This window comes from Equus asinus, chromosome 13 (assembly GCF_041296235.1).
Source record: "Equus asinus isolate D_3611 breed Donkey chromosome 13, EquAss-T2T_v2, whole genome shotgun sequence".
Classification (NCBI taxonomy): Eukaryota; Metazoa; Chordata; class Mammalia; order Perissodactyla; family Equidae; genus Equus; species Equus asinus.
In genome coordinates this window covers 2,093,343-2,119,034 of record NC_091802.1, presented here as the reverse complement: position 1 = coordinate 2,119,034, position 25,692 = coordinate 2,093,343, and the positions used below count along the sequence as shown (strand labels likewise).

The 25,692-nt window shown below is 59.0% G+C and overlaps 1 protein-coding gene across 3 annotated transcripts in view; it reads right to left on the bottom strand.

The window, feature by feature from the left end:
- Positions 1 to 25,692, bottom strand: part of RAI1 (retinoic acid induced 1) — a 118,937-nt gene that overhangs the window by 77,219 nt on the left and 16,026 nt on the right. For 2 of the 3 annotated variants that reach the window (XM_014856230.3, XM_044746056.2), the window contains exon 2: positions 3,154 to 3,288. The exons of the other annotated variant lie outside the window; for it this stretch is intronic. The gene's annotated coding sequence lies outside the window, so the exon portion shown is untranslated. The remainder of the gene's footprint in view (positions 1 to 3,153; positions 3,289 to 25,692) is intronic. 3 annotated transcript variants of the gene reach the window in all.

Below are 25,692 nucleotides of genomic sequence, written 5' to 3'. Positions count from 1 at the left end.
TCTTGCTTGCCAGATGTGGAAACCAAAATGACAGGTCAGTAGCCAGTTCTTGGCTACTGCAAGGCCCAGAGACAGCTGTGTGACTTTGGTACTCACTTCTCTCTGCACTCCCATTTCCTCCTCTGTCAAAGGAGGGGGTCAGCCAGGGGACTCACTGCCAAGGCTCTTTTCTGTTCTGATAGAAGGTTCTAGATTGTGAGGGGGGGAGGAGAATAGGGTTCCACTTCTCTGGGAAGAATGAGAAGCCAATTTCTTCTACTGCAGGCATGTCGGAGCCTTCGGCATCAGTGGCGTCATTTTGAGGAAATCATCTTAAACATCAAAACAAGCTCTCTACATAAAAATCTATCCACTACCACCTCGTTCATCAGGAGCATCCAGAATGTTGAACAAAAGGGGAATATTAAGTAAATGATGGTACGTCCACCCCATTGGAAAAGACATTAACCTGGCGTTTATGAAGAGTTGGTTACAAAACAGGAAAAGGCTCCTGTCAGCGCCAATGAAGAAAGCAGGATACATATCTGAATATAGAGAATGACGGCAAGGTCTTTAAAAACAAACCAACCACCAGGTCCAGAAAGACTGCGAAGACACATCAAAATATTAGCACTGCCATGGCCCGCTAAGACCAAGAGGAACCTTTTGTTTCTTTTTCTCTATTTTTCAGATTTTCTATGAACCATATTTTTAAATGTATATACAGAAAAGGTCTTTTCAAAAAAAAAAAAAACAACAATGACTAAATGCTTCCAATTGAGAAACTTTCCCCTTCCATTCATTCATTCATTCATTCATTACTGATCCATTCACTCCACGTTTGTCCACTCAAACCTGAGGGCACATCCTGTGCAAGACCCTGCACTCTGAGATCCTCAGAAAACGGGAACTCGGGTCGGGGAAAGGAAGACAGCCCCCGAATAGCTACACCGAGGGGCTTGTGCCATATGGGGCTCTCGGAGTGAGCAGAAATCAGTCCTGCCGGTTTGGTCCTGCCTCCCTGTGGCCTCCCGGAGGCCTCCCCCTGCTGCAGGGGGTCTCATAGCCTCCCCTGTGGGTCAGACTCTCACCCTTAACAGCCAGACCTCCAGCTGTGGGTGTGAGCCTGGGGGTGCCGAGCAGGGCAAAGTGTTCAAGGGGCCTCCCCAACCCCAGCCCACCCAGCTTTGGCGGAGACCCCCCTCCAGTTCCTGTGGGCCTGGCATGTAACCCCTTTTCCCTCGGGGCCACAAGGCCAATGCCTGGCTGTGGCGCCCTCTGGACTCTGATTTCCGCCTCCCCCAGGCCCCTGAACAAGGCACCACCCAGCCAGGTCCTGTCTGGCTACGGCTGCTGATTCCATACCCTGTGAAGCAGCACAGAGTAGGGAATCTGCTAGCTCCTGTCAGCCAGTGTCACGCTGTTAGCACGTCAAAGGGTCTGACACAGTGTCCCCGCTGTGTGGGGGCTGACAGATTTCTGGGGAGGGTTAACTCTTTCTATTCCTGGACCAAGCCCCACAACAGCCTGAAAACATCCCCCCCCCCACCAAGACTCCCCTCTTTAAAGAGGGAGAATCTCCTTCACCTGCCAGGTTGCCACCTCCACCGGGGCTGGGTCCCTGGGCCTGCTCCCTACCCTCGGACGAGAAAGGGGAGGAGCCCTCTTTAGCCCCCTCGGCTGTTCGCCTGGGAATCCAATTAAGGCAGATTTCCATTGACTCTCCTCCGCCCCCACTCCCGTTGCAACTAGCCCTTCACCCCTCCCCCCAAAGCAGCAAAAGGATCTGGGAGCTTTGAGTGCTGAGAAGCCTCTGACCCTGCGGCCCCCAGTTTGAGTTGAGCCCCCCGCTCAGGACTGCGGTCCCCAGAAACGCTCTGGGCTAGCACTCCCTTCCCACGCCCCAGGGGGAAAAGAAGTTCCCACCACTCCCCTCCCCCAGCCCCTGAGGGAGGGGGCGAGGCGTCCGGATCTCCGGGTCACCAGAGCAGCGTCTGCTGTGGATGCAGGAGACAAACACTTCGTCACACACACACATCACCCTCGGGATCACCTCTGAAGCCCGCATTGTGCGCGAGGGGAGGAGGCCGAGTTGCTGGGAGGAAGCTGGGGTTAGGGGGGGGCCCTGGACGTGCCTGAAGTCACCAGCCAATCACCAAGCCCAAGAGGGGCTAGAATCCACGACCCTCGGCCAAGAAGGCAAGCCTCAGGCCTCCACAGCACCCCCACCCCTCCCCCTCCTGGCAGGGCGCCATCCGACGTCAAGGTCTCTAACCCAAACAAGTCCCTCCCCCTCCCCCTGCCCGGGGTCAGCAGCCCCCGGAGAAACCCAGCTACAACCCCCGCCTCTGGCCGCCCACCGACGCAGAGGCGCGAGATTTCATTGTCAGCCTGACCACTCGACGCGCGTAAAGCGGGGGTGCGGGGCAGGGGGGCCACCGGGCAGGCTCTGGAGCGGGGAGTGGGGAGGGGTCTCCAGGGGAAGTGTTTGAAGCTGCTCCTCCAGCTCTGTCCAGATCCGGAAGCCGCCGGGGGAGGGAGGAAGGCGGGGGTGGGGAGAGCACGACCTTAAGCGCTCGAGGGCGGCAAGGAGGGGCTGCGGCGGCCGGAGGAAGCGCCTAGAGGCGTCGGGGGCGCCGAGTCTCCCGGGAGGCTGCGCTCGGGAAGTTTCCCACCGGTTGCCTGGAGCAGAACAGGGCGCGCAGACGGCCCTCCCTGGCCTGACCAGTTCCAGGACGCAGACTGCGAACTTGAGCCAAACTCATTCCTTCTCCGGCATCCCTCACCTCCCCTCCGCGGCCACCAGCCCCGCCCTCTCAGCCCCCTGCCTTCCGCCAGCGCCACTGTCGTCAAGACCTCTCACCAATGTATTGTGGAGGAAAGGGGAGGGCGGAATCCCCCAGCACAACCAACTGCGGCCAAAAAAAAAAGGAAAGAAATTCCTTCTCCAGAGACTGATTCCCTCAACCGGCATGGAAAACCCCAAAACAGGCAAATCTGCAACTCTAGCCAAGATCTCGGCTCGGCGGGAGGGGTACCTGCGGCAGGCAGTGACCCCCGCCGGCAGCCCCGGGTTTGGGGCAGGTCCGAGCGCGGTGGCGGGCCGGGGGCGCCGGGAGCCCTCGTGCCCCGGAACGGCCCCCAGAAGACACAAAGCTCTGCCGCCAACAATACCTGCGGGCTCCTCCTGGGTCTCCCGGGCGCCGGCACTGCGCGTCTCGCCGTCTCCCTTTCCCCGCGCCGTCTCTCTCCTCCTCTAGCGCGCGCTCTCCCCTCGCCTCTTCCAGAACGCGGCGGCCAGATGAGCTCCTTGGGAGAGAAAAATGTGAGCGCTCGCACGATTCCTTTCTCTCCGCCCGCTGCTCACGGCGGCCCAGGGCTCGCTCCTTTCTCCCTCGCGCTCCCGCGCGCGCCGCGGCTCTCGCGCCCCGCGTTTCCTTCTCAGCAGCCCCTGCGAGCGCCCTCAGTAGCCATTATTCACGGGCCGCCAGGGGACAGGCGGTAATTAGAGACCGCCCCGTGGCCGCATCCACTCGGCAAGCGCGATGCGGGCGCGGGGGGCGCGCGGGGAGGGGCGCGCGACGAGGGGGCTTGGCTGCGCGCAGCCCGCGCCCCAGACGCGGGGGAGGGGAGGCGGAGGGGGCAGGGAGGGAGGAGGCAAGGGGAGGAGTGGTGAGCTCGGGGAAGGGAGCAGGAGGAGGGGGCGCCGGGGAGACGCTCTCGCGGCTCTCACCGCGGGGGCTTGGGGTCACCGGCTAGGAGGCTCCAAGGCGCTCAGGGACTGGGGGTGGGGGGTGGCTGTCTCCGTATGCGTGTGTGTGTGTGTGTGTGTGTGCGCGCGCGCGCGGGCGCGCGTGTCAGAGATAGAAGGAGAAAGAGGGAACGCTTTAATATTTCCCCAGTGACTTACGAGCCCGTGGGTGAGCTCTTGGCTGTGCGTTTAGGTCCGTGTGTGTATCAATGTGGCTGTATATTTCTGCTCTGTCCTACGTGTGAATGTCACGGGGTTTGGGGGTCTGGCTACGAGCTTGTGAATGTATTTCTGGGTCTCGGAGGAACTGAGTGATGCGGTGCCTGCGTGGGGTTGTTTGTGTGATTATTTATAGGGGGGGTTGTGTGACTGCGTGGGTGGCACTGTGCCTGTTGTAGGGCTGTGTGTCCGAGGGGCTGTGTCTGTATGAGGTTGCATGTGTATATGAGATTGTGTCTGCGTAGGCCCGAGTGTATCTGAGGGGTGTTGTGTATCCGTGTGGGCTTGTTTGCGAGTGGGATTGCGGTTGTTGGGGCTGTTCATCTGTGCGTGTAGGGGCAGTGCGCCTGTGCAGGGCTGTGGTTCGGAGAGAGGCTGTGGTGTGTGTCCGCAGGCGGTCTTGTGTGGGCTGTGTTCTGCGGGAGGGTCTGAGCCCTGGCGACGGGGGGGTGATCCGCGTGGCGTCGGGGATCGCACCGCCGCAAAAGAGCTGCTTAAGGCGCGAACAGGCTGCTCTGGGGTCGGGGCGCAGCGCGACGAGTAGTGGCGGAGGAGGGGCGGGAGAGAGAAGGCGGAGACGAGCGGGGCCTTCATCCCGCGCCTCCCCCCGCCCCCCAGCACCGGAGACGCAGCTTGGAGATCCTGGCACTTGACGGCCCCGCGGTCCTAGAGGCACTGGGTTTGATGGACCCTACTGGGCTGGGGAGACACCTATGCGCTGGGAGCAGCGGGGACTGAGACTCGGAGATCCGGGAGCAGCCCAGAAGCGAGAGGCGAGGGATGCCTGAAGAGGCGGGTCGCGGCCCGGAGACAGCGGAGGACCAGGCTGAGACAAAGAAGAGCGGGACCGGGAGCCTCAAGGCAGGACCGCACCTCCAGGTTCGCCCCGCGGCGCTGCCCGCACGCTAAAGGCCACCGGGAGCAGCTCCGGAGCCCGGGGGCACGGAATTACGCGTCCCAGGCGGGGCCGTGGCAGGGGGGTTCCGAGCGCAGCGGGCGGCGCCGCGCCCCGGGGCTGTGATTGAGCGCTCGCTAGCCCGCCCCTCGCCAGGCTGCTCCCTGCCCACGCAGCCGTTCATTCATTCATCCATCCGTCTCTCCGTCCACCCACCCTTCTATCCACACACGCGTCCACCCGACTATCGCGCCAGGGATCACACAGACGTGTCAGACCCCGCTCTCTCCACTTTCTCCTTTGCTCCCCTCTCAGGCCCCTCTTCGTTCTGGCAAGAAGCGAGGAGCGCACCCCACGACCTCTATTACGCTTAGGTTTTGCTGTTCAGTGATCGCCGACTTCCTCTCCCCATTCACTGACCCCCAAACCCCGCCACTAATTCCGAGTCAGCTGGGAGTGGGGAGGCTTTTCCCCGCTGCCTGGCCGCTGCCTGGCCGCCCAGAGGCCAGGCGGCTCCTTGGCGAGGTCCGCGGCAAGCAGGCAGCACATTTCTGTGCTCAGCTTGAGTGTCTCCCTCAGCCCAACCCTCTGGGGGGAGCAGGGAGCAAGAAGAGGCTTCCTGAGAGGACTGCTGTGCCTCCAGGTCCTTGGCTGAAGGGTGTGCAGAGCCTGGTGACACAGAAGCCACTAGTACCTCAGTGACCTTAACAGTCACTCCCAAACCTACCACTGGTACAGTGTCAACTGCAAACAAAAAGCAGATTCCTGGGCTCTAGCCCAGACCTAATCAATCCAAGTGCCCAGTGCCTTTGCACATGCTGTTCCCTCTGTCTAGGAATCAACATCTTATAGCCAGGCTTGGGAACCACTGACCTGGAGCATCTTACAGCCTACCTAGACTCCTGAGCGTGGCCACCCAGGGGCAAAGAGTGGGCCTTTCTCCCAGAAACAGACCCTAAACGTGCCCTCTGGCTCAACTGGTAAGAATGCAGCAAAAACAAAGCAGCTGATTGCAGGCACCCACTCCCAGCCCACAGGGCAGCCTAGCGCCTCTTTGGGCTTTGGTCTCCCCATCTTTAAAATGTGGGCTGCTTGGTCTCTATTTTCAATTATCTGGCCTGGGAAGCAGGGTCACTCAGGCCTGAGGCTGCTGCCAGGAGAGGCCCGCCGTGTGCACCATTAGACAAGAAATCCCCAAACCCTGCTGGGGACCACCAGCCCAGCCAAACCGACCAGCAACCCTATCCCAGTGCCACCTGACCTTCCACTGTCCCTGTCACATCCTGACTCAGCCACCTTCTCCATGCAGCCACTCACAAGGCCAAGGTCAAACCTGGCAGGTGGGGAGTATGAGGATGGTAGTGTGTGCCCCCTTGCCCTGGGGGCCAGGAACAGGCTCCCCCCACCTCCCTAGTTTCAGAGTGAAGAAAAAAAGTCCTTATAGTGGCTGATGAGATCCCACACCGTCAGACCCACGCTGTCTCTGACCTCATGGCCCCCCCACTCTTACTCGCCACCTCATCAACTTGCGGTTTCTTGAATTCACCAGGCATACTTTCACCTCAGAGCCTTTGCACTCGCTGGTCTCTGCCTGGAATGCTCTTCCTCAGCTTCTAGTGTACCATAAAATTTATTTATGTATTTTGTAGTTATTTTTGTCTTTTTGCTCATTGGTGTTTCCTCTTTACCTGGAACAGTGCCTGGCACACATTGAATAAGTATTTGTTGAATGAATGAATGAGTGAATGAATGAAGGAGACTGACCTGACCCAGCCCAGCCCAGGGCTTTCTCTTCTTTGAACCAACAGCCCCTTTGGAGAACACTGGAAGGGTGGGGATGGAAAACATCAGGGCAAGGACAGGTCACATGACTCATCAGTGGTCAATCAGTGAGCGCCCTTCACGGATTCTGGGATTCTGGGCAGATGTCCTGGGGATTTGGCAGAATGAGCTGGTGGTGAGATGGCTTATCCCAAAGGAAAGCAGAGCCTTTCATCTGTTCCAGGGGCCTCTCTGTTCCTGCGGCAGTGTGGCAGAGGGGTCCAGATTCACATCTGCCAAAGGGAGATGGAAACCCCCGCTACTGAGGCAGGGCCCTTCCACAAGCCTTATCACGGAGCCCATCAGGATCTGCCCATCTCTGGGAGGAGAAATCAGGTCAGAGCCATCAAAGGACTTGTCAAGAACACACAGAGACTGTCTGAGCCACGCCTGACTATAAGCTTCTAAAGAGATCTTGATGGCCTCTGCTCAGCACACAGCAGGTGCTCAATATGCATTTAACAAATGAATGAATGAAGTGCCCCACCAAGATTCAAACTCAGGTCTGCATGGTCCCCAAACCCCTGCTTGTTCCATCAGACCATCAGACAGGATTCCACAGGATCCAGTGGCAGCACCCAGCACACAGCAGGCACTCCATAAACACTGAAGGAATGACCAGCAGGGGAGGCTACCTGGCCAGCAGGCTCCCTACACCCCCCAGGGGTCTGACTCCATCACCCACCCTGTGTGTCCCGCCCCAGGCTCAAGGGGAGAGGGCCAGAGAGTTCTATGGATCAGGCTGGGGGTGACCACAGGTCTCAAAGGGCTGCTGCCTCCTGGTGAGGTGTGGCTGTGCTCAGGAGAGCCTGCACCAGGACGGGCTGCCCTTCTGTTAGCCTAGCACTATCTGAATAGCTGCTTTCCTGCAAAGCGTGTGTCCAAACGCCACTCCAGGGTTAAAGAACGAACAGGAGCCAGGCAGGGGACCCCAGGCGGGGGCCAGGGAAGCACAGGCAATGGTATCAGTGGGGCTGCCAGGTTGGGCTCACTGACAGGCCACCAGGTCAGGGGTTATGCCAGGAGCCACCCAGATGGGCACAAGAGGCAGAGAAGAGGGGCTTGGACTCTACCCACCAGGCCAGGCAGGTGCCACTGACAGCCAGAAGTCAAGTTCGAGCTCAGCCCTCATCTGGTAACCCCAAGCCCTCCTGGCCTTCGGGGGCTGTGGCTCTCCAAAGAGAGAACAGAAGAGCATGTCTGCAGGCCTGGGGTCAGAGGTGGGCCAGGTAGCTTTCCACATCCACTCCACACAGGTTTGGACTGCAAATTTCTGTCTTTCCCTCAGATCAGTCACCCTCCCCTTTTCAGAGGCTGGGTCCAAACAACGGACTTGCCTACAGTCATGGCACTGGAGTGTGGCAGAAGTACTCATGCATTTGCTCGGCAGATATTTACTGAGGACCTACTGTGTTCCAGGTACTTTTCTACGTGTTGGGGATTCAGGGCCTGAAATGAGACAAAGCTTCCCTTCTTTCTAGTCATGAGACAGATAAGAAACAGAATGAATGAGTAAATCACGTCATATGCTACATTTAAGCACAGCCTGCTGTGAAAAAATAAATAAAGCCAGGGAAGGGGACTGGGGGCATCTGGGGAGGGCTGTGTTTTCACATTGGGTGTTCAGGGAACTCTCACTTGAAAACATTTGAGAATAGACTTGAAAGACAAAGGTAGTGAGGCATGCAGCTCTCTAGGGGGGAAGAGAGCAGCAGGTGCAAAGGCCCAGAGGCAGGAGCAGGATGAGGATTTTCAAGGAATGGCAAAAGCTGGTATGGCTGGAGCGGAGTGAGCACTGGGGCAAGTGGGAAGAGATGGGGAGAGAGGGGTGACAGGGGCCACACCACAGGGCCTTGTGTGCCTCTGTGAGGATTCTGGCTTTTACAGGGATTGGGATGAGGGGTCTCTGGAGTGTTTTGAGCAGAGGAGGGACGTGATCTCCCTTAGGTCCTCACATTGTCCCCTGGCTGCTGTAAAGAGAACAGACGTGGGGCCAGGGCAGGAGCGGGGAGGCCCATGAGGTGGACCCTGCACGAGTCCAGGTGGGCGATGACAGGGCCTGGCCAGGGTGGGGGCCATGGAGAGCTGAGAAGGCGTCAGATTCTGGATTTATTTTGGAAGTACAGCTAACAGGATTAGCTGATGCATTTGGCCTCAAACAACCAGAAGGATGGTGCTGCTATGATCAGCCAGTCCTGCCAGGTGAGTGGTCTGGGGCAGGCTCCCCTGGCTGGAAGGAGGGTCAGCCCTCAGAAAGGAACCACCTTGCCCCCTCGGACAGGTTAATGACCTTTATGCCAATCTGTTAGCTTGGACAGCTGCTGAAGAGGGCCCATTTCTAGTGGATGTACCAGGAGCAGTGCCCTGACTGGGTCAGCAGCCAGCAACCTGACAAGTCACCTTCCCACTCCCAGCCTCAGTTTCCCCTTTTTATGAGCATGTCGGTCCAGGCCAGGGGCCAAGGGCCCTGTTTGCCTTCTCTCCCGGTGCTCCTGTTGTCCCAGACCAGTCTCAGCAAATCCTCTCCATGAATCTCCACAAGTCTCTCCTTTGAGGCAGGTTTGTTGAGCGCCCACCAGTGCCAGGTGTTGTTGGGGGTGCCAGGGACGTGGCAGTGAACAAAACAGGCAAACCTCCTGGCCTCTTGGGCTGGCGTAGTCACTGCACAATCCCAGCCTCGTTCCTTTTTCTCCTCCACAAAAACCCTCTCATGCCCAGCACTTCCTGAGAGCTGGACCACCATGTGAGCCTGAGAGCAAAACACTCAAGACAATGTTTCTCTGAAAGCAAAGAACTTGATGGTTTAACTGGGGGAGGGGGTGGGCTGGGTCAGGATTATAAATATCTAAGTTCCCTTAAGTTTTGGGGACATTTTCAAACAGCTGGCGTGCCCCCCCAATCCCAGGGGATGGCAGTGGATGTCGAGGAAGATCTGGGATCTCTCTCTTTGGGTTCTGGCCAGAGTTAGGGTGGGAGAAAGGCTGTCTGGCATCCACCTCTCCTGCCTGGGGGTGGGGGGTCACATCACAACCTCTGCCCTAGGCTGGCCTGCAGCCCTACAGGGGTTGGGCTGGGGTGTGCCCACCAATGCCTGCCCAGATGGAGACCAAGGCCAGGTCTCCTTCTGCCTGCCTTTGATCTGTACAACCTTTGACCTCTGCTATCTGCGGCTTTCTCTGCCATCAGTCTGTCCATCCTTCTTTACTAGACTGTGGCAGGTTACCAGATGAGGTCACACAGCTTCAGACTCAGACAGGGCAGACCCACCCACTAGGGGACCTCTTCATGGGGTGTGGGCTCCAGAGGACGAACCTTGTGGGAGGTCTGTAACCTCTCACCCCCGCCGCCCCTGCCACCTCCGGCTCCTGGGTGATCCCGGCCAGTGCAGCCTGAAGCCCCCTGCCCGCAGCGCCCCCATTGGCATTCACCTTCCTTTCTCGGCATCTGAGCACACTGGAAGATGCTAAACTCGTGTCCCTGAGCTTGCAGGAGGTCAGGCCCCGGATTCAGAGAGCGGGGGTGCTGCAGGCAGGGCTCAGAGGGTCAATGAACGGGAAAAAGAGGAGGGCTGGGCAGCTGGAGAGGAAGACAGCCAGCCAGGGAAGTGGAGAGGAAGGACAGAGGGCAGGGAGGAGTGGGGAAGGATGAGAGAAATGTGAGAAGAATGGAAGAGAAAGGGAGCAAATGAAGGAGAGAGGGAAGAAGGAATGACAGAGCACCAGGGTGAGGAGAGCGCCCCTAGGGGGCGGGCGGGGGCCCCGCAGCCCTTCCTCAGTGTGGGGAGGCGCTGCCCCTGCTCTGCATTCTCTGGCTCTGTCCTGGGTCCAGAGGGCACACCTTGGTTTCGGTTATGACCAAGACCATCCGCTCCTGGCACACCTGGCCTGGCTGGGATCCTGTCACAGCTGTGGGAGCAGATCACGGCAGCCACGTGCCTGTGTGGCAGGGCCCACAGGTGCCTTCTAGTCCCTGGGCACCTACCTCTCAAGCAGCTGCAGCCTGGGGCTCAAACCTGCATCCATGGCCAGAGAGCCACCAAGGGGCTGGGGAGAGCAGCGTGGCTGACAGTCCTCTGCGCCAATACAGATGGACCCTGACCGAACCTTAGTCACAGCCGCGGTCACATTCTGACCCTTGGCCCCAGCCACAGTGTGAGCCCCTCACCCTGACCCCAGCCATAGACTGACCTCCACCCTCTACCATGAATGGCTTCTGACCCCAGCCATAGTCCCTAAAACATAGACCAACATCTGGACCCTGCTACAGATTGACCCCTGACCACACCCCCAGCCTGAGACTGAGCTCCAATGCTTGCAGGGGTGCACTGTGGTGACCATGCCGTGGACACATTCCACCAGGCCACCAGGGAGCATGTGGGAAGGACAGATGGGGCCCAGCTCAGAGCCATCACACCCCGGAGGTAACACGTGCCATCAAGCCCACACAGGACCCACATTGAGGCCTCAAGGCTCACGAGGTAACCAATGAGAGCCTGAGGCCACTGACGCTCCTCCAAGCGGAGGCCAGCAGCACCACGCAGGAGGGCTGCCTGGGCCAGCGCGAGCACACACGCACACACCCAGGGTCAGACAGACCCACACACAGTCAGGTCCACGGGCCCAACCCCAGAAACCCTCACACACAAACACACGTGCAAAGACACATACAGCCTGAGGTGCACAGGCACCAGCGCACACACACACAAACCCAAGACACAGAACCAGACATGCACACGTGCAGACTGTCCCCGGCCTCTGTCCCTCTCACAGCCCCTCCAGCCCAGGCCCATGGTTCCCCGGTGCCTGAGAATGGGAATGCCAACAGCTGCCTGCTCGTCCTCTCCTGAGGGGCCGCAGAACCCTGGCAGTCCTTCCCTGGGCCCAGCGGCTCTCTCTGCCTGCCTGGAGGAGACCCAGAGAGAAGGCGAGCATTACTGCCTCCCCAAACCCAGGGCTTCCAAAGAGCCTGCCCCACGTCACCCAGCAGATCGGGGCAGTGAGGACACACAGAAACACATACTCCCCCAGGTGGAAATACACAGCACACCATCTGCATATGCACACTCACAAAGTCAGAGACACACATGCACTTATATGCACGCAAGGAGATGCAAACAGGGACATGTACACGTAAACTCAACACAGATGCACACGTAAGGACATGCAAGTCTTGTTCCTTTATGGAGGAGTGCACCCACACAGCGCACACACCTGGGTGGCAGCCACCTGCCTCCACACGTCGTCTGCTCCTTGACCCCAGGCAGCCCCAGTGTGGGGCCCCGGAGCTCGTGGGTGTCCCTGGGGGGCTCAACCACTCGAGTGACCCCTCCAGCCCTTGCCCAGCTCAGCTCTGAGCCCACGGGCCTCTGCCCTCCCTTGACTTGGCGGCACCAGGGGTGCTGCCCCAGGGCTTCTCCTGACCCCCAGCCAAGTGAGGAGCCCTGAAGTCCTCCTGATCTTGTCCCTCCTGGACCTGGGCTGGCTACAACAGGCCCTCAGCCTGTGGCACGACGTGGCCAACTGCCTCTCTGCTAAGGAAGCCCTGGTCCCCCGCCTCAGTCTGTGAGCCACACAATGGGATGAGAGACCTGCGCCCGCTCCTCCTGGGGCAGGCGAGTCCCAGGGAGCACTCGAATGGGAAGCCCTTTTCAGGGTGCCTGAATCTGCAGAGATGGCCTCTGAAAGGATGGAAAAGAAACTGCTGATCAAAGGGAGGGTGGGGGTGGGAGGGACGTTCACTGTGCTGTGAGAATGTTTCACCACATGAGTCTGTGGTGGGGAGGCGGCGGGGGTGGGGACGCGGAGACGATTGTTCTTGTGCTTTTCCTCCTGGTTTGGCTTCATCCCAAAACTCCCTGGTGGAACCCAGATGACTGTACCACAGGACAGGGGTGGCAGACGGAGATGGTGCCGACTCTGCCAAGCGTTCCCCAGGGGACGCTCTCGGCAATCCTCGGAGGTGCGTGTCCTCAGCCCATTTGAGATGTGTGGAAACTGAGGCTCAGAGAGCAGAAGAGAGAGGCACAAGGACCAAGTGACCCTGGGTGGAGCCTGAACCGCTGCCCTGTGCCGTGAGCTCCTCACAGAGCCGTTCTCAGTCACCTGTCTCGCCCAGGGCCCCGGCCAGAGCAGTCTGACCTGGCACGGCACGTGTGAGGGGGAAAGGAGAACCACATGCTTCACACGCCCGCCTGGGCTCTCCAGGACAGTGCCTGGGTGAGAAGTGGGTTCCCATCCTCCCCACACTCCCGCAACCAGGAGAGGCGTGGCCCCGGCCCACACCCAGTGCAAGTCCAGCTCGTAGCACCCTGGCTGTGTCCCTGGGCAGCTCCACAGCTTTTCTGGGCCCAGTTTCCACGCTGAGAAGAGGGGCAATGCTTCTGCTCCTGCTTACCTCGGGGTGGGGAGGTGATCTGGACAGGGAGCAGGCTTCTAAACGTGATCTCTCTCTCCCTTAGAAAAACGTCATGGTCCAAGACCAGGACACTCCTCCAAACCCAGCACCTGCGACGAGGGGCTCCAAGAGCAGGCACGGGAGCCTTCACTCGACAACTGACAGGGCCAGGCGCCAAGTCCAACCAGCCACTGCCAGGTGTCCTTCCAGTCTCGCTCCCACACACTTCTGCGGGGGGGGGGGGGGGGGGGGCTTGGTCGCTGGTCAGCCTTCTGATCCAGTCTGCACCACTCCCAAACTGTGCGACAAGACGCATACCCGGCTGCTTCCCGCCACGTTTCTGCGCCTCGGTGTTTTCTCCTTTAAGATGGGAGAAGAGTGGGGCCTGGACTGTGTTGAGGACTCCTGGAAATGAGTACATGAAGTCACCACGGGGCCTGCCACTTCACGAGCCTTTGACAAACGTGAGCTCTGATGGGGACTATCTCCTCCTGCTTGATGGAGGGGTTTGAGGATAAGCATCAAATTCCAGTTTCATGGCGATGGTCTGAATGTTTCAGTTGGCAGTCCTACTTGGTTGTGCTCTTGGGGCAAAGTTCCCCCACGCTTTGTCCCCAGTACCAAATGACCACCAAAAACATGCTCTGGGCTACTAGTCCCCGAACCCCTTCACAACCTCCCAACAGCCAACGGAGGGGGCAGGGAGGGGCCCAGGAGCCCCATGCTACAGACCCAGAAACTGGGGCTCAGAGAGGGAGCTGAGGAGGGGTAGAAGCAACAGGAAGACAGATTTCACCTCCTTATAAGGAAGAGCTTGCCACCAGGCAGAGCTGCCCAGAAATGGAATGAGCAAGCTGCCTCGGGAGGTGGTGAGCGACCTGTGGCTGAAGGCGTGCAAGCAGGAAAAGGTGGTCTCTTGGAGATGGCATGCAGGCGGCTCAGACACTAGACGGCGGGGGGAGCCGCTGGGGTCTCTGGTCCTGTGACTTGACCAAGGCCATGTGAGCAGGAATGGAATTCCAGGTCAGAGCTGGGGGCAGAGGAGCGCTCCTGCCCAAAGCTGCCACGTGGAAGCTGGGCAGACACACGGAGCTCAGGGGGCTGGTGTGGGAGGCCCGGCCCTGCACACCACTCCCCTGTCCACCCCCAGGACACAAAGCAGTTATTTTTCTGAGAGAAATACTTACTTTTAATTTTAAAAGTTGGGAAATATACAAAAGTAGAAAGGGGAAAAAAAAAAATCCAGGGTCTCCCTCATCCTGTGACAATTAACATGTCCTTCCAATCTTCTCTATGCCCATCAGTTTTATTTGGAAATCCTGATGTGCTCTAAACTTTTCTAATTGAGATGCTGTACAATTCCCATACGGTCATTCAGCACATAATGACGTGGTGGTCAACGACAGACCGCACACACGGCGCGGGGCCCGTAAGATGAGCACCACGCAGCCCAGGTGCATAGGAGGCTGCGCCATCTAGGTCTGTGCAAGTGTGCTCTACGGCAGTCACACGATGAAGTCACCTAACCATGCATTTCTCAGAACGTGTCCCCGTCGTTAAGCGACACGTGACTATAAAATTCACCGTTTTAAAGTGGTTTTCGGTATATTCACAGAGTTGTGCAACCATCAACACTATCTAATTTCAGAACATTTTCATCCCTCCAAAAGAAACCAGTACCCATTAGCAGCCACTCCCACTCTCCCCCACACCGTAGCCTCTGTGAGCCACCAGTCTACTTCGTCCTCATGGACCAGCGCAGTCGCCTCCTCCCGCACCAGTACAGGGCGCCTCCCTGCGCCCACGCCTGCCCCTTCAGCCCTTCTGACAGCCAGAGGGAGCCTGCTAAAGCTGAGTCCGATCACATCCTCCCCTAACTCAGAATTCACATGGTCCCACCTCACACGAGAGTTAAAGCTGGGGCTGGCCTGGTGGCGCAGCAGTTAAATGCACACGTTCCACTTAGGCGGCCCAGGGTTCACCAGTTTGGATCCCGGGCAAAAGCCATGCTGTGGTAGGCGTCCCACGTATAAAGTAGAGGAAGATGGGCACGGATGTGAGCTCAGGGCCAGTCTTCCTCAGCAAAAAGAGGAGGATTGGCAGCAGATGTTAGCTCAGGGCTAATCTTCCTCCAAAAAAAAAGTTAAAGCTAAACTGATGTCTCTGCTACCTCTGACCTCATCTCCTCCCTCTCTCCCACTTGCTCCCTCTGCTCCAGCCATGCTGGCCCCCTCAAACATATCAAGCATGGTCCTGCCTCAGGGCCTTTGCACTGACTGTTCTCTCTACCCAGAACACACTTCTCTAGATGTCTGCTCAGCCTTCCCCCAACTCTATTTCTGTAGCATCACTCTCTTTCTCTTTATAACACTTACCACCTGACATGTCTATCTCTTGTCCACCATCTTCTCCTCCACTAAAATGGCAGCTCTATCACCAGGTGTCTTGTCCACCCCTAGCACAGAGTGGCAGCTCAGTGAATATTTGGGTTGTTTCCAATAAAATAAGCAATGTAAAAGGAGCAAAAGCGAAATGCAAATGCCCCCAGAGCAGACACCATGAGCCAGCGGCCCTCTGCCTGTGGACGTGCGGTTTAGACCACACTGCACCTTTTGTTAACTGAGCCAGGAGAGTTCACACAGAGATCCAAATGCCAGCTTCTCTTGAAAACACAGATCTGGTCATCCAGGGCCGCACACCCACGTGACGACCGTCAGCAGGCACTGAGAGGCTGGGCCTGGGTGGCGCTGGGGTCCTGGCTCTGGGGCCTGGGGCCACCTCTGCCAGGCAGGCCGTCGCCAGGCACGAGGCTTTGAGGTGCTGGGAGGCGAGTGCCTTGCCATCCTCAGAGAGGTGGCACGAGGAGGACAGCCTCCCTCCAGGAGAGGCCTGCAGCCTCTAGGCGGCTCCCTGTGTGGCCTGACCGACCCCGCCTGACCTCCTACCACCTCTATGCTCCGCACCCTCCCAGTTCCCAGGGTGCCCACTCGCAGCTGCTGTGCCCTGTGCCTATTCCTGACTTCACCCTTCTGTTACGTGCCCCACCACCCATGGGGCCCGTCGAGGCCCCTAGACACTCCTCCCCTATCGGACTGTGAGCTGGTGATGAGAGGGGTAGCCCCTCCTCATCCCGGCCTCCCTTGCCCCTGGCAGTGCCCAGCACACAGTAGGCCCCCAGAAAGCTTCATTACAGGACTGAATGAATCGCACCCCTATCAGGGCTAACATGTGCACCCAGAAGGGTCCATCTTGGGTCACGATCAGTGCCAACACACACTGGTGAATCAGCTACTGTGTGCCAATGCACAGAGGCACAAAGATGGAAACCTGGGGAAAGCCTGCAGTGGAGAGACTGGCCCAGAGAGAAGGCAGGGGCCTGGAGCCCAGGTGCACAGCTGCAGTTGGGCCTGTGCGTGTGCACGCGTGCATGCATAGGTGTGTGATCATGCCGACGCAGGAGAGCTCCACAGCGGGCAGTGCCTGGAGTTCTCCTAGGGCCTCAGCCTCCCTATCTGCACACAGGGCTCTCCTGATCACCAGCCTCTCTGGCCCCACGGCTCAGTCCCGCCTCCCCACTCTGGAGAGGTTTTCCGGTACTGCGGCCCTGCCTTCCCATCCATCGGGATTTTGCTGCATTCCTGTGAGTCATTCTCCAAACAAACCCATGCAGGGGAGGGAGAGAAGGGAGCAGAGAGGGGGAGAGGGAACTCAGGCCCTGCCTCCTCCCCTTGCCTGCTCCCCCTCAACAACCCCCCCATGCACACATGGGGCCCCCACCAGGACAGCTCTGGAGTAAGAGTCTGGTCAGCTTATGCCACGGATTTGCTGTGTGACCTTGGGCAAGACTCTTGCCCTCTCTGGGCCCCTGGAGAAAGTGACCTTGAAGTTCCCCACCTACAGGATGCATGGGCTTCCAAGGGGACTGTCCATCTCAAATGAGGCAGGACATGCGGGTGTCCTTGAAACAGTCTCTGCCCACTTTTTTGTCTCAGTTTCCCCACCTCTGACATGAGGAGAGGGCACGTCTTTGGTGCACACCAGGGAAAGGGTACACATCTGCCAGGTGCAGCTGGGCACGGGGCCAAGGCACAGGCAGAGCAGCTTGTGCCCATCAAGGCCAGCTACCAGCCCCAACGTCAGGCCAGCGGGGCCTCCAAGCAGAAGTTCCCATCTCCTGCACTGAGCTTGGCCATTTCTCCGGGGAGCAGGGAGCACCAGGAGCCTCTGACTCACAGAGCCAGGGGCCTGGCCGTGAAGGGGGTCTCTGGCCAGATCCCAGCTCTGAAAAGAGGCGGAAAACCCCCACGCCAGCAGCAGGGAGGGCACCTCTGGCTGTGGCTGTGTGCATGTGTGCCTGTGCGTGTGTGTGTGCGCGCAAGCACATTTATGTTCGAGGGCCAGGTCACGCAGAAGTCAGCGGCTCTGTTTCTCTGTGAAAAGCTGGCTTCTGAGTCGCGCTCACTGTGGCCACCAGCCCTGACCGGTGGGTATATGCAGCAGCCCGAGTCCCTTGTCTGTGCGTCTCTTGCATCTTTAGAGCCCTGAAGCGAGTGTGTACATGGTCATGTGGCCATGGCCGTCTGGCGGTAGAGGGCATGTCTGTGTGTGTGACACAGATTTCTGGAGGGTGTGGGAAGGGGTCTGAGTGTCTGTGAATGTGACCACAAGTGGCAGGGGTGTGTGGGTGTGTCTGTATCTGAGTGTGTGTGTGTCTGTACTGCCACAGTGGGCTGGCATCTAGGAACGAGTGTGCACAAAGAGGATTTCCTCCTAGAACACCAACTCTTGGAATTGCCCTCCTGGGCTCTCTCCTCCTCTCTGGTTCTGTGACACACAGGTTTCTAAAGCCCGAGTGGCTGTCCCACATGTGCACGCACCCCAGGCACAGCGCTCTTACATGTGGGCCCTCAAGATTCAGAGAAAAGCTCTAGGGCCTCTGACACTCGCCACTTTGGACCAGGTCTTAGGGCTCATGGGGCCCAGCAGAGGCCCCAGCTTCCCAAGGCCCAAGAGGCCCCGGTCACGCCCAGAGGCCACAGCCCAGCCCAGACGAGGGAGATCAAAGCCAGAATGAGGCCAGGGGCCTGGAAGGCCACGCGGGGCAGACCCAGGGCTGTGCAGGAAGGAGACGTCGGGGAGCAGCCAGGGGCCGCTTGGCGGCTGCTCCAGGCTGGGCCGAGATCACGCTCGGTGGCCTGCATGTCGGGGCAGCAGGGACGGGATGCTGGGAACCAGAGCGGGAGACCGGAGGGGCAGGGTCTCTGGAGATGCGGGCGAGGAGAAGGAAGTCCGGGTGGGCACCTGGGGGTGGGGAAGGGGCGTTTCTGAGTCTGCGGGAGAGACCAAAACAGAGGGAGAAACTGAGAGGAACCCGCCCCCAACGGGCAGTGCACAATGCGAGCTCAGAGCCCCGGCGGCTGGCCCGCCTCTCGCCCAGGCTGGGGGGCCCGCTCAGCCTCAGCGTCTCCTCTGCTGAACAGGGAGCCTGTCCCCCACAGAAGGAAGCCAGGCGGCACACAGCAGGCCCTCCGGCCGTGGTCACTGTCGTCACAGCGATGGTTCCGGGGTGCTGCGGGAGCACGTGGGAGGAACCCCGGCTGTGGGCTCCTCTCAATGTAAGCCCCTTCCGCTCACTGGGACTCAGTCTTCCTGCCTGTAAAATGGGGTGCTCCAGCCCACTCTGCGCCTGAGGGTAGGAAAGGCCCATGGAGGACTCTAAGACAAAGGGCTCCCTTTGTGCCTGCAGTGGGGAGAGCAGGGGACCTGGCACCGGCTTCAGCTCCAGCCCCAGCAGTTGTGACGCTGGAGCCTTCTGGGTGTTTCTGCACGGGCTTGAGCATTTGAGCACAGAGGGAGGGTGGGCTCTGGTGGGTTAGCTGGGGCCCAGCCTTGGATAGGAACCTGGTCTCCAGACTGAGCCATTGCCCTGTGCCCCTCACCTTGTCTGGGATCGCTCATTTGTTAGAAGGGGAGTGTGGTAAGAGATGACCACCAGTGAGGGACAGGGACACGGGGGACACGGAGAGTCGAGCCTCAAACATGAGAAGCTACGAGCTGTCTGAGGACACCACATCAAGTGTGCAAAGAGGTGTGGGTGACAGTGACCCACTCACCCACTCAGGCCAGATCCTGCCCCAGGAACACTTAGATTTCACAGTTCTATGATGGGGCGGGGGTTCCTCGCACCTGGTCCCCCACCTCGCCCAGGAGCGCAGCCCAGAGGGGACAGGAGAATGTGAAAGCCAATTCCTTCCTTGTTCGTACAATCTAGGCCAACGAGCACTTGTGTTAGAGAAAACAAGGGCTTGCTAAGCAACTGGCTGCTCAGCCTTCGTCAAGGGTCTCCTGCGGGATGGGAGGCCAGCCTCCCCCTGCTGCTGCCTTTCGGTCAGCATACACGTCAGAGACCCAGACAGTCCACAGGCTGAGGAGTCATTTGAGGGAGGCGGGTGGGCAAGAGGAGAGGACGGTGCAGGGAAGGGCAGTAGCTGGAGGAGGGAGGGGACAAGGACGGCAGGAGGGAGGCCTGAGAGGTAAGGGGACCCACTCCTCCATTTCTGGGAGATGGGGGTGGGGTAAGCTTAGGTCATACAGCTGTCAGGGGCCCAAGGACTCCAGGGGCCTTCTCCTGCTCTCCACGTTCTGTCTTGCCTCCTCAAGGTCCCAGGGAGCCTGTGAGCTCCTAAATCTGCTCAGGGCACACCTCTGGTGGCCCCCACCTCACTTCAAGTGAAAGTGAAAGCTACAGTCCCAGCCACGGCCTGGAGGCCTTTCATGACCCTCTACCCTCACTCACCCTGGTCACACTGGCCCTTTTGCTGTTTTTGCAACATGCAAAGCCTGTTCTTGTCTCAGGGCCTTTGCACAGCCATTCCCTCTGCCTGCCCTTCTCTCAGATACGCACAAGGCTCTTCACTCACAGGTCACAGACTCAGTGAGGCTATTCCTGACTCCCCAGTTTTAAACTGCAAACATCTCCCTGACTCCTGAGGCCCTCCCCTGCTCTATTTTTTTCCTCTTTGCCTTTATCGCCTTCTAACATCCTCTACAGTACTGTCTCCCACTAGAACAGAGCAAGGATCTCTGCTCTGCTCCCTGAAGTGCACCTAGGACAGTGCCCGGCACACAGCAGGGCTCAGTAAACACGTGCGGAATGAGGACGACACCCTGCTATTCAAGATAGGAAGGCCTCTCTATTTGAATGGAGAAATCTTTAACAGTGACCCCACCGCAGAAGTTGCCATGTTTTCCCCTGAGACACGGGAGGAGGTGGCACTGGGAGAAGGAGAAAGGGTGCCGCCCGCTCCCAGCTCAGGCCCCACCCCAAATCAGCAGCGAGCTCTTGGGTAGGAGGCGTGGTTCTCACCTTCCTTCAGCGTTCAGTCTACTAACCTGCATCCTGGACATCTCCCCTGGACGTCGCTCAGGCACCGACGCTGCAGCGAGCCCCCCAATCCTTCCCTGTCGCTGTGCAGGGCGCCCCCATCCAGCCCATCGCTCCCCAGGCTGCGGGGGCTGCCCACGACCAAAGGCCATCCAGCCCTGGGCTCTTCCTGGGCCCGAGCTTCCCCTCTCAGACGCTTGTCCAGCCCCTCCCCACCGGGACCTTCAGCCCAGTCTCCTACCTGCTCTCCCTCCCTCCGACTGCTGGCCTTTGGTTTCACCCACAATTCATCCTCATCCTTCAGCCCAGAGCACTGGCCAAAGGCCCAAGTCTCCCTCCAGCCTGGCTGCTAGCTGGTCCCATCCCTGCTGGCCAGACCCAGCTGCCCAGGCCTCTCGCCACTTCTTGGACTTTGCTCAAGCAGGACCCACTGTCCTGGATGCTGTTCCTTCCCTCTGCCCGGCTCTGCAAGTCTGACGCCCACCCCGTCCCTTGAGCATTCCCCACCTCTGAGCCCCACGGGGGAGGCCGGCCCCGTCCCCTCTGGGCCACGCACTGCCGCTCTGCAGAATGTCCATGGTCCAGCTCCCCACCATCCTGTGGGCTCCCTTGGGCCTATGAAACAAGAGCTCAAGAGACATTGGCGGAACAAATGAATGATGAACACAAATCAGCGAGAAAGTGAATAAATGAGTGAGAGTCTGACAGGAACAATTCTAGAAACAGGTCAGCAATAAAGCTGTTTTTGCCAGGTCGGCACTGCTCACTGCCCTCCTGTATGGACCCCTGGTGGGGGCACACTTGAATGCCAGTGACGACGATGACAGTTATGATGTATCAGTCAGGGTGGGCGAGGCTACATTGCTATAACAAAACCCCCAAATCTCAAGAGCTTAAAATAATAAAGGTTTATTTCTCATTCATGTCACACACCCAGGAGGGCAGCAGCCACACCTCGGGCTACAGAGGGAAAGATGCTTCTGAATCTCATTCTAGGAGTGAAATGCGCAGCCTGGGAAAGACATGTGTCTCATTGGCCAGCACTGGTCACAGGACCCCACCCAACCACAGGACGTCAGAAAGCAGCACCCCGCCACGGGCTTGGGAGGATGAAGAACTGGGAACTTTGGCCAAAAGCACTGATGACACCTCTAACAACACCGACAACAATATGAACAGCGGAGGCCATTTACTGAGTACTTCCTGTGCCCCGGACGCTGGGCTGAGGGCTCGAAGCAGAGTTTCACTTAATGCTCAGGCGTGATTCTGAGGCCAGTACCATGAATGTCCCCATTTTTCAGATGAGACAACTGACGCCCGGACAGTGAAGCGACCCAGCGAGGTCGTGTAGCTCGTAAGTGGTAGCTGAGATCAGGACTCACGCCCGTGTGATTGCAGGCCCTACCCGCCCCCTTGCCCAGTCAGGCTCTCAGCTTCTTCCACTGAGGCTGGCCTGGGGTCAAGGACTGCCCTGGGCAGATGAGGAGTCCCCCATGCGCAGGGCCACACTGACCGTCCCCACTGGAAAGAGCCTGCTCTCACTGCCACATCCCACTCCCAGGGGGCAACAGTGCTAGAGCCTTGGAGGCAATGCTGGAGACCGAGGCTCCGAGGGGGCAAGAACTGGGCCAAAGTCACACCACGGGGCTGTGCAGAGTTGAGGAAAGACTGTGAGTCTGTCTACGGTGGTCTGAGTGTCCCAGACAGCCTCAACAGCACTGGGTGCCCCGTGGCATCATCAGCTTCAGGTCACTCAGATGTGAGGGTGGTCCTGTGCATTCCACCTTCCTGGCAGGCAGATCCACTGGGGAAGTGTCCCCAGTTCCTGGCCCAGCAAGCTGGTGGCCCTGACAGCCTGGGTCACCCTCTGAGGACCTGGGCTGGGTGGCTGGCACCTGGTGGCTCACTGCTCGCAAGGACAGCCCCCCATGGGGGATGCCAAAGAGGGATGGAGGGAGCTAAATCTCTACTCCAAGCTTCCACATGCAGGACTTCTGAAGACAAGGCCTTGGGGCCCTCAGAGAAGCCACACGGGGGGGGGGGGGGGGGGGCGGTGTGGGGAGGGTCTGTGGAGGGAGGCATTGAACAACAAAAAAGAGGTCAGTGGAGTCTGAAAACAGACCCACCTGGAGTGAGATCCCGGCTCTGCTCTGTGACCCTAACCTCTCTGAACCTCAGTTTTCTCATCTGTAAAGTGGGGTCATGATCAAGAACACAGATAATGCACCCAACACCTGACGCATAGTAGGTGTTCAACAAACGCTGTGGTCATTATGAGCGTTACTGGTACTTTTTTTGCCCACCAGCCCTGCCCACCCCCTGCATCAACCTGAGCCCCAGACCACAACTGACATCTTTCCTGAGCTACAGGGAGCCCCCAGATGAGAAAGGTTATGGGTGAAGACCCTTGCTCCGGCTGCTGCAAGCATATGCTCCTCTCTCACAGCCCCTCCCAAAGGTTCTGTGCCCAGGAGCCTGGTCAGAAAGAGCCCCCACCCTGGCCCTGAACCCTGGCTCAGCATCCATGCCCAAGCAGTACCACTGACTCAGTGCGGCCCGTCCCACCAGGCCCACAGCTCCAAGGGCAGTGGTGCCCTCAACCTCCTCTGAGCCCCCCTCCCCCAGGAAGCCTGGAGTCTCCGAGTGTCCTTCCCCCCAGCCCCCCAGCTCCTGTGGGTGGGGCAGAGAGGCAGAGTGAGGAGCTGTCCCACTGCCCATGAGCCCCATGCATAGCTCACTGCCCCAACCATCCGTGCACGGGCATTTACCGCATGCAAAGCACTGTGCCGACCGCCATGAGAGAGACAGAGTTGAAAAGGGCATGGCCCCACCTCCCCACGAGCCTCCAGCCTAGCAGGAACAGAGCATGCGTCATGCACACTGCACACTCCAACAGTTACAGTCACAGGCTCTGAGGCTGCACAGACCTGCATTCGAGGCCTGGCACTGCCAGCCCCCGGCTAAGAGACTCTGGGCACACTGCACCCCCAATAGCCTCAGTGTCTCCATCTGCAGAATGAGACAGTAATAGAAGTCACCTCAGGAGTAGGGACAAGCTAGAGAGTACCAAGAGCTCCACACAGAGCCCGGCACAGAGTAGGTGCTTAACCTAGGCGAGCCTCATTCCTTGCCTTGACTGGGCAAGGGTAGAGCCCAGAGGCATGCCCGTACAGACCTCCCTCCAGGCTTCCACCGCCTCATTAATCAGGGAGGACTGTGCGCCTGCCTGGGATGCCACCTGACGCCCTTGGCAGCTTGCCCATTCACCTCCAGCTTGTCTGCAAGGACATCTGGGGACAGGGATGGAGCGTGCCAAGTCCTGGCTGAAGGCCAGGCATGCTGGGACCCCAGCAAACCAGAAGAGGCCCACCCAGCAGGCCCCACTACCATTGAGCCCTCACAGGGTCATTGCCAACACACACCTGCGCCCACACATGCACACAGTCAGCCCACAATAAACATCCAAGGGTTGGGCTGGTAGTGGGGAACAGGCTGAGGCTAGGCCTGGAATGAGAGGGGTGGTACGAACTTGCTCGCCATCAGAAGGACTGAATTGGCACCTCTTGGCTGCAGGAGTCACCGAAGGTTGCTGGATGGCAAAGGGACCTCTGTCCCCCTCTCCAGCCTCATGCCTCACCGCTCTCTAGTGAGCTGCGGCTCTCTGTGGCTGTCCTTTACTCCCCAGCACGCCACATATCAGCCGCTGCTCTGCCCCAGACCTCTCTCCCACTGCCCCCGGCCTGAGGCACTGTCCCAGCCCCTCTGAGTAGCTCACACTGGTCCTTCCTCCAGGCCGAGCTTCGAAGCCTCTCCTGACCTTCCCAGTCCAGGCTCAGAGTCCGTCCTCTGCTTCCTCTAAATTGGTCCTTTTTACCTGAGAGTACATGTATTCCTCTCTAAGGACATCTCACTCAGAAAGGAGTCCTTGGAGAGCAGAGCCCCAAGCTGACTCCCTCTGTGCCCCAGCACTGCCCCGCACAGGGATACCCCGTTAGGCTTTGGGCTCGTCTCTGAGACAGCACAGAGAGGGAATGCAGGAGCCCACTGGGGCAGCTGCTGCAGCTGGTGCAGACCAGAGGGGAGGAGGGGCTGGAGGGGCAGACAGGAGGGGCTGGGGTGCAAAGGGGATTGGAGAGGCAGGGGAAGGAGAAGCGGCCATCTTGGAGAAACCACATGACCAGTTTATCGGCTCTCCCTTCCCTTTTCTCCTTCCCTCTGCTGAAACAGAGGAGAGGGGTGAGAGCAGAGGGACTGATGGAGAGAAAGGGATACAGGGCCCCCTGGGCCTGAGGCCCCTCCCAGTGGCTCACCGTGCGGGTAGGGAGGAACATAGGCAGGTCCCACACAGAACACCCAAGTCTCAAGGTTTCCCTGAGGTTCCCATCCTTCCCCACTCCCCCCAGGGCCCCCAGCCTGGGCAGAGGCTCAGGGGAGCACTGCAGCCCCCAATCCCTGTGCCATCCCTAGGTGGCATGCAGGGACCGGACCGGGCAGGGATGGATTTCAGGGAGGGGGAGAGAGGGAGGAGAGGGGCCTTTGTTCCAGGCAGTCGGAACAGCTTCTGAAAGGCAAGGAGGGAAGGCAGAGAGAGAGGCATCCGGGGGCCTCTGAGAGGTCATGTGGAACGCCCTCTAGGGTGCCTGGCACAGAGTGCGCGACCACCATTGATGGTGCAGAACAGGGCGGCATGGGGTCAGTGGACAGCAGCCGGTCCCGAAGGGCCTTGAATGCCAAGCCAAAAACGGCCTAGTGCCTGCAGGCTGGTGGCAGCCCTGCACCGAGGCGGCCCTGGGCAGCGGCCATGGCCGGAGGGAATGCTGAGGCCGCCAGCAGAGCAGGGCTCTATGAGGCAGGGCAACAAATTAATTCGATGACCTGCCATCGCCAGCCTCCCCCACGTCGGGTGGGAGGCACTCGCAAGATGAGCGGGCGGGCGTGCAGCTGCCTCCACGGTGCCCTGCCTCCAGTCAGCCGGTGCAACAAAACCTGGGCATTCGTTTGTGGCCCAGAAGCATTAACGCAGCTCATTAGAGTAAGAATGAGAAGAGCTTTCATGGCGGTAACCCCACAGGGACAGCGGCCAGTGCCAGAGGGGCACCAGCCTGGGGACTCCAGGGATAGGAGCCTCGCTCGCAAGGGCCCTGCCAGGAAAGGGGGTTTGCCTGGCCCTGACCCCAGGGGCCCAGCCCAGGTTCCAAGAATAGTCTTTGGAGGGTGAGGGAAGAAGCAGAGAGGGCAGGTGTTTCTTTC